We start from the raw sequence: 9,274 nt of genomic DNA on the forward strand, positions 1-9,274 counted from the left end.
AAAAAAGCATGCAATTGTCCCCAATGCATAAAAATCTAAATACTAGAGTGGTAGGTGAAGCAAATTTGTGGCGCAAAGCGCCGTCGATCAGCAAGATTGTGGGTCCGGTTCCCCGGAACCCACGTCCTCTTCAATGTGGACACCGTCAGTGGTGTCCTCAGAAACAACCGCACCATCAGTAGTGCCTCCAGCGATACAGTGCGGGAGCTAGACGCCCCAGCCGCTAACTCTTACGCATTCATCTGGTGTGCTGCCTCGTCAGCAAGTGAGGCTCTCCGCGCAGCCTCTATATCTCGGCGCTCCTTCTTCCTTGCTCGCGCCTCGTCCTCTGCTCGACACCTACGCCTATTGGCACTCTCTCGAGGGGGAGGTGGTGGAATGTCAGAAGTAGCAAAAAGGGCCGCCAACAATGTGTCCTCAGCAGGCTCGACAGGAGGGGCCTCAGACTCCGGCACCCTAGCCTCTAAGATCGTGTCGATGTCTGTACGAAGACTGTCGACTGCAGCCTGAAGAGTCACCACATCCACCGGAGGGGCTGGTCGGGCTAGCACTCTCAACTCGAAGGCGTCCAGGTGCTGGTTAACCTCAGCGATCTTCCGCTCTGTAAACTGCACCATTTTCCTCTCTAGGCGCTCTTCGGACTCAGCAATCGACTACTGCATCCACGGCTGGATATGATGCAGAAGAGTGGCCATTTGTGCCTCTAGTTTTTGGACCCTTGCAAGCGGGACCAGTGTCGGTAGAGGGGCTGTGCGAGAGGAGCTCGGGGCTGTGCTACTACCCGGGATAGACTTGATCGGGGTAGTGTCAGTGGATGCCTGTGTAGCTGTGCGGGCCTGGGCTACCGTATCAGAAAGATCATCAGCAAGTGGTGGCAGCTCTAGATGGGGCCCTCTACGTGGGGCCAACTCATTAGCCTCGTCTCTGATGAGGCCGACGTCAACGGTGCCCTGCGGGGTCTTCAGCTGATCTATTTGCCATATGGGCACACCTGCGGACCTGCAAAGGGCAAAGATCCTGCACGGGAAGGGGTAGGTGGTAGTGATCTTGAATGCCCTCTCGTGCATGACTGCCTGGAGAAGCCATGCGAAGTCTACCTCGAATCCGGCTATCATCGCCGCCATCAACACTGCTCGATCCCAGGTAACGATGTTGTCAGCAGCTGCGGGGGAGAGGCAGTGACGGACAAGCAGCCACAAGAACTTTGCTGTGAACGTGAGGTTGGCCTTCGTGATGGCCCCCTTCGGCTTAGTCACCCAATTGGCACCCTCTCCATCTACTGACAGGTGCAGGGCCATCCACCTCTTGGTGGTCTCTCTCAGTGCTGGCTCGCGCAAGAACTGGCCATCCTTCACTATCTGCCAGCGGTAGTCGAACTCGGCAGTGAGGGGGGTCCGAGAAGCATCAATACTCTCGCCGTATAGAAACCGGCGGATGGCTGGAAAGGAAATGTCAACCTGTACGCTCCGGACTCGGACCTGCTGCAGTGGGGCCTGTTTAGAGAGGGCAGCCCGCCTATCGATCTGTGATCGGAAAGTCGCTACGTAGGATGCGTAGAACTCTCGGACCATTTCTTCGTTGTATCGTCCCAACGGACGTGCTGTCCACTACAAGCGATGCCTGGTGAAGAGATTGTGGATCTCAAGCATCGATGGGAGGCTCTCTGTAAGTACCCGCCGCTCCAAAGTGAGTGTTCGAGTCATTACTCCTTTATCAGTGAGGAACTTGGCGTCGGAGTAGACTTGAAACTGCCCGTCGACACACCACCGGTTGGGCTGGTCAGTGGCTGGGGTGGGGACCTGAGCTGGTGAGCCGGATGTAGAGTCTGAACTGTCAGCCTCATCAGACGAGGCCGACGCTGCAGCGGTGGCGGGTGCGGGAACCTCAGCAGAGCCAGAGGCTTCCTCGGACCATGATACTCCTAAGGAGCCAGATGCTCCTTCCTCATTTGTGGCTGACCCAGAGGGTGTGCCGGTCAGTGTGCGCTCCTCATCAGACTGGGAGGCAGTGACTACGCCGGACGCCACCTTTTTGGGTGTGGCTCTGGGAGCACGTGCAGCACGGGAAGGTGTGGAAGTGCCTGGGGGCACATACTCAGGGTCACGCTCATCATCAGAGCCGATGACCATGCGGGCAGACGGGGCGACAGACTTTGATCGCCCGCGTGCGTAGATTCGGTCTTGCTTGGGTGCCATAGTAGATAGTACCTGTAAAGGATCAATATTAGTACGAGTAGTGGCAAACAAGACAAGCAAAACCATACGAAATAAAACATTGAAAATAGTGTGTCATTGCTATTGAAACTGTATCACACGACGGGCATGGTGACGGCTCGTCGCGGCTATGACGGACCGTCTTGAGGTCCATCGTGTTTTACTTAGTCTATGTATATATAAAGAACCCTGAAGGAGAGTCTCTGACTAGCATGACGGTATATGCAGGACGGACCGTCACAGGTTCGACGGTCTGTCGTAGGTGTCCCTCGTAGGACACTTAAAAAAAATATGGAGACCCTTAGCAGAGGGGTCTCTGACCATTATGACGGTCGTTCAGGACGGACCGTCGTGGGTATGACGGTCCGTCACATGTGTCCGTTGAAGGACACTTAGAAAAAAGTGAGAGACCCTTGGAAACAGGGTCTCTGACAACCAGAACGGTTGTGTAGGACGGACCGGCGTGAAGACGACAGTCCGTCGCATGTGTCCGTTGGGAAACACTTGGAAAAAAAATGAGAGACCCTTAGAAACAGGGTCTCTACAACCGGAACGGTTGTGCAGGACGGACCGTCGTGAAGACGACGGTCCATCGCATGTGTCCGTTGGGACAGGGTGCTAGGGCTTTTGGAACGGACCCTACGACGGTCCGTCGTGGGTACGACGGTCCGTCATCGGGGTCTCGTTCTGAATAACAGTGACAGAACTGGGGGTACCCCATGCATCCCCAATGAACCCACATGGTCTTGTAGTGTTTTGGACCTATATTTGTCTATCCCAACTACCTAGGAAGCTAGTAATGCAACAACACCTATGTCTAGGGTTGTCAACATGGCAAATTCGAACATTTTGAGCCTAGGTTTAGACATAATTATATAAAGGAAACAATATACGACGAAGAACTAAGCTAATACTAACTAATAAACAAAAATGCAAGATAAATGAGTATAAATTCGAGACACATACCTTAGAAATGGAGAAAACAACCGGACAAGTACTCAGTTGGCAAAGTAGGCACCTACAGCAGCAGCTCCGACTGGTAGATGGTAACTCTAGGGCGTTGGAGAATATTAGGGGGCAATGATCGGTGGGAGGGAATGTGGAAGTTAAAAAGAGAGGGGAGATGAGAGGAATAATGAATGAATGGGGTGAAATGAGGGGTTGGGGGGGGTTTAAACGGTCTGATTTTGAAAAAGGGTCCAGCCGGGTCGGGTCGGGTATAACTCATTAATCACGGGACGGTTCCCCGACGACGGTCCGTCGCAGTTGTGACGACCCGTTGTTGGTTCCGTCGCGTGTGCCCTAATTTCAAAATAGCAGAAAAACGTACCTGGTACGACGGATGCATACGACGGTCCGTCGCAGGCGCAACGGTCCGTCGCTGTATCCATCGGTGACTGCTGCAGAGTAATTTTCTACAGAATATCCTGGTGATGTGCCTGCAAATTTAAAAACCCATTAGTAGAAAAATGCTACCATTACTAAAAAGACTATAAGTATTGGGTTGCCTCCCAACAAGCGGCCGATTTAATGTCGCGGCACGACTGGGGACCCTTGATTACTCAGACTTCATCAAGATGGTATGCCTCTATCACTTCATTCCCCGATGCTTTATGCTTAAAATAGAGTTTTATTCTATCTTTATTCCTCTTAAACCGCACTCCCTCCTTGGATTTTAACTCAATTGCTCCATGAGGGAATACTTGGGTAATAAGGTAAGGGGCCAGTCCATTTGGACTTGAGCTTGCCCGGAAGACAAGGCACCCTAGAACTGTCTACAAGCACCAAATCCCAACCATAAACTCTTGTTTTGCACTTTTTTCTTCATTCTCCTTCTTCATCTTTTCTTTATGGGATATGGCAGATACCGATTGGAGCTCACCACTCTGCCTCATGGTCCTATAAAATGTTGAAGGTCGCTTCTTCATTATTCAACCGAAATGTCATCTGTCCCTTCTCCATATCAACTAAGGCTCTACCTGTAGCAAGGAATGGCCTCCCAAGAATAATAGGCACTTCAAAATCGACCTCACAATCAAGAATAACAAAATCAGCCGGAAAGATGAATGACTCCACTTTTACTAGCACATCATGGAGTATCCCTATAGGCCGTTTCACTGTCCGATCAGCCATCAGTAGCCGCATCGCAGTGGGTTTTGGATCCCCCAAACCCAATTTCTTGTAAATTGAGAGGGGCATGAGATTTATGCTTGCCCCCAGATCACATAATGCTTTCGCAAAATGTAATGACCCAACTGTACAAGGAATAGTGAACGCACCAGGATCTTCTTTCTTTTGTACGAGGGATCTTGTAGCAATAGCACTACAATGCTGCAGTCTATCATCATCCTCGAAAGTGACCGATCTTTTCTTGGTGACCAGATCTTTCATAAATTTGGCATAACCGGGCATTTGTTCTAGAGCTTCTACCAAAGGGACATTGATAGAAAGCTGCTTCAACATTGTTATGAAACGCCGGTATTTACCATCCTCGGTCTTTTTCACTAATCTCTGAGGGAAGGGTGGTGGTGGCCTAGGCATGGGAATTACCTTGATAGGTACTTCTGCATCTTTTCCATTACTTTCCTCTGCTTCACCACTACCCTTTACCACATTATCATTATCCTTTCTCACATTTTCCTCAGTAGATGGCATAGGTGGGTCAATGGTTTGCTTACCACCCCGAGTAGTGATTGCCATACAGTGCGCATCATTCTTTGGATTTTGGACAGTGTTGCTAGGAAGAGTGCCCGGTTGCCGTGTGTTCACTGTCGCAGATAATTGGGCCACTTGCAATTCGATCTGTTTAATCGAAATTGCATGTGTATCAACTTTTTGCCCAATACTAGCTAAATCACCCCTTAACTCTTTAATGTGCTCATCACTAGCATCGAACCTCCTCATCATTTTGTGCAACATATCCTCAACTCGCGCCATACTATCTCCACCATCCCTAGGAGTAACTTCACGATTTTGAGGAGGGACATAGGGCCCATTCCTGTCGTTTCTATTAGCATAGTTACCCCTGTTAAAGTTGTTGTCGCGGTTGTAGCTTCCATCTCGGACATAATGACCCTCACGATTGTAGTTACCATAGTTCCGACCTTGGTTCCCTTGACCTTGGCGCCAATTATCCTGATTTGAGCCTTGGGCGCTTGGTCGGAAACCCCCCATCTGTTCATTTACTGCATAGGAATCCTCCTCATAATAACACTCATCGTTTGGAGGTGGTGGTTTAGCCAAGTAGTTGACTGCATTAACCTTTTCTGCACCCCCAGTGACATGTTTTAGTACCAACCCAAGCTCAGTTCTCATCTGAGCCATTTCTTCACGAATGTCATCTGTGGCTGGGTTGTGAGTGGACTGCACTGCAAAGGTGTTTCTCCCTGTATCAGATTTTCTAGTACTCCAAGCTTTGTTATTCCGGGAGATTTTTTCTAATTTTTCAGCGATCTCAGCATAAGGACATTCTCCATAAGATCCACCGGCTATAGTGTCCAATACCGCTTTGTTGTTATCATCTTGTCCCCTGTAGAAGTATTCTTTCAGTGACTCATCATCTATACGGTGATTTGGAACACTTCTCAAGAATGAGGTGAATCTATCCCAAGAACTACTAACTGACTCTCCTGGTAGTGCCACAAAGTTATTCACCCTGTCTTTGTGGTTTAGTTTCTTGGAGACCGGATAGTAGCGTGCTAAGAAGACATCCCTCAGTTGATTCCAAGTAAAGATGGAGTTGTATGGGAGCTCAGTGAACCAAATAGCAGCCTCTCCCGTCAGTGAGAGAGGAAACACTCTGAGCCCTATTACATCTAGATCCAAATCAGGCCTCCCCACACAACTTTTACACACTGCCCTTACCTTAGCTATATGGGCATGTGGATCCTCAGAAGGTAGCCCTGAAAACAAACCTCTGGCAGTGAGCATTTGCATCAGACTACTAGTTACCACAAAAGTGTGGCCTGTGGGTAGAGGAGGCAAAACCAGTGGCCCATCCGAATCTGCTATGTCATCATAGCCTCTGTAGTATGCTTGGGGCCGTGGAGCGGGATTCTGTCCCCTCTGTTGATGTTCACCCGGAGCATCGGGTAACATCTGACCATGAACATCAACCGGAGCTGGGATGTTCTGGTTCGGATCCTCATCATTTATTCCCAAATTACGATTCATATTGCGCAGTGTACGCTCTAACTCGTGATCGTAGGGAAACAACGGTTCTCTTCCTCTCCGTGTATTTGGCATACAAGGAGGATAGTTCTGAAAAGAAATCAAAAACAATAAAACAAAGTAAAATCAAGAAAATATCAACTAAACTATAGTAATAAGTTCAAGTTAATCTAAAAGCTATATTCCCCGGCAACGGCGCCAAAATTTGATACGCTCAAACTTACTTCTCAAATAAGAAGTAAAGCGGTCGTGTCAAGTAAATAACCCAACTAGTGAGGTTGGGATCGTTCCCACGAGGAAAATAGTCTAGACTTAACTTCAACTTGTTATTACTATTGTTCGGTTGATGACTTCCTTAGAAAGTAAAAACATAAAAAGGGGGGTTTATATTTCCTAATGAGTAAAAATAACTAACGAAATTGAAAGAGACACTTAACAGTTTTGAAAGTTGGATTTTAATCAATTAATCAAAGTAACTAGGGTTTATGTGTTCCCCACAGGTTCATAACTTGATAATTCAAACTATAACAATTCTTTCCTAGTATCTTGCATGCAAAGTGACAAGTTATGTATTACTAAATCCTTGGTCCGGCATCTAGAAAATCTCACTCCGCACCTTGGTCCAGCTACGTGTGTTGCTTTCTAACCCTTATCTTTACCTCATATTAAGCATCGTATTCGATATTTGACTATGTTATTACCTTGCACCAATCAACACTAGCATATTAGATAGTATACACTAAATCTATGTTACTAATTCTTTTCCTATTATCTACCTCGTTGGTCCGGCAAGTAGCATTAAGGCGAGTTCTAACGTTGGCCATCCGTTAAAAAGACTTCTAAGCGAAAGAATTATTAAAACATGCAAGACACTATTCTAGAATTGTTATTTTAGTTAGGGTTTATCTCATTATTTGCCTATGGTTCCCACAACCCTAGTTATGGAGTTTAGTTACTCATGGACATAAACACAATATTCAAATATTTCAGATAAGAGTTCATGTACTTACTTCAATGAGGAAGAATAAAATCCAAAAGTTTGCTTGATTAATCACCAAAAATCACTTACAAGAATTCTCAAAGTAATCAATAATCTCATGAAAAGTCTAATGATTATCAAGAATCTCCCAATACTATGTTTACCAATACGGAGTTTTAACAATCTAAGAGTCTAACTATCAGGTGTCTAACCTAAAAAACGAGGTTTTTCGAACTATTTATATAAAAAAAACAAACACCTAATTAAACAAGAATTCTAATTGCTGGAAATCTGCCAAAACGCGGCTGGATCGACGGACCTCGCGACGGACCGTCGTGGTCACGGTGAACCGTCATGGACTCCGTCGTCCCATACTTGTGCAATTTCTTCTGCTGCTCTTCTTCATTACCCTCGACGGCAAGTATGACGGACCGTCATAGGCAAAACGGTCCGTCGAGGACCTTCGTTTCAAAACACTTCAACTCTTGGAATCTGGGTACTGGGATCACTTCTCTGAACTTCACGACGAACCAGCAGGACGGACCGTCATAGCCACAACGGACCGTCATAAGCTTCGTAATCCCACACTTGGTCAGACTTCCCGATCTTCCTTCAGCAGCTGCACTACGCTGCCACCTACGGACCGTCCCAAGCACGACGGACCGTCACAAGCTCCGCAGGTGGTCTCTTCTGCATTTCTTCGCTCAAAGTCCTCCGCATACATCTTTGAAAAGATTTCCTGCAAATAAGGAGAAACATATATAAAAGTTAGCACAAAAAGGCTTTTGGACGCACTAAACATAAGGAAAAAGTATTAATAATACCGTGAAACCACGGTATATCAGATATGTTATAGAAGATGAGAAGGTTTGGTTCTAGTGATGAGCATGCCACGGAATTTAGAGGTGATTTAGTTAACATTGGGTGAAAAGTGGATACACATTCGGTCTCTATTAAGCATCTTGAGTTACAAATAGCTTAATTGTCTACTACTGTGAATTCACGCTAGCCGAGCACTCTTTCTAGATATACCATCGAAAACCCTAAAATGATAGACATTGCATGGCAGTCACTATTCGAGGAGGTAAGCAAACTATTGATCCACCTATGCCATCTGTGGTAGAAGATAAGATGAGGAAAGACGAAGAGGTGGTGGAAAGTAGTGGTGAATTGGTGGACAAAACAGCGAAAGAACTAGAGGTACCCCATAAAGTGGTCCCTATTCCTAGAACTCCTCCACCATACCCTCAGAGATTAGTGAATAAGAGATGGTAAATACCGATCTTTTATCACTATGTTGAAATAACTTTCCATCAATGTCCCTTTGATAGAAGCTTTGGAACAAAACCTACTTATGTTAAGTTCATGAAGGATATGGTTACAAAGAAGAGATCGGTAACTTTTGTGGATGATGACCAAATGCAGCATTCTAGTGGTATTTCTACAAGGTCTCTTGTGCAGAAAGAGGAAGACCCGGGCGTTTCACTATTTCATGTACTATCGGATTATTACATTTTGCTAAAGCACTATGTGATCCAGGTGCTAACATAAACCTCATGCCTTTTTCCATTTATAAGAACTTTGTTTTGGCTGACCTAAAGCCTACTGCAATGCGATTACAGATGGACGGTCAAATAGTGAAGATGCCCATTGGGATACTCTATGATGTGCTCGTGAAAGTAGAGTCGTTCCGGCTAATTTTAGGATTCTTGAGTGTGAGGTGAACTTTGAGGTTCCTATTATTCTTGGCAGGCTGTTCCTTGAAACTGGTCGAGCCTTGGTTGATATGGAGAAAGAGAAGATGAAGTTTAGGTGAACAATGAAGAAGCTACATTCAACATTTGTAGGTCCACGAAGCAGAGTGATGAGCTCCAAACGGTATCTGCTATATCCTATCGGGTTGATAGTATGT

The sequence above is a fragment of the Solanum pennellii genome, chromosome 11 (assembly GCF_001406875.1).
Source record: "Solanum pennellii chromosome 11, SPENNV200".
Taxonomy (NCBI): domain Eukaryota; kingdom Viridiplantae; phylum Streptophyta; class Magnoliopsida; order Solanales; family Solanaceae; genus Solanum; species Solanum pennellii.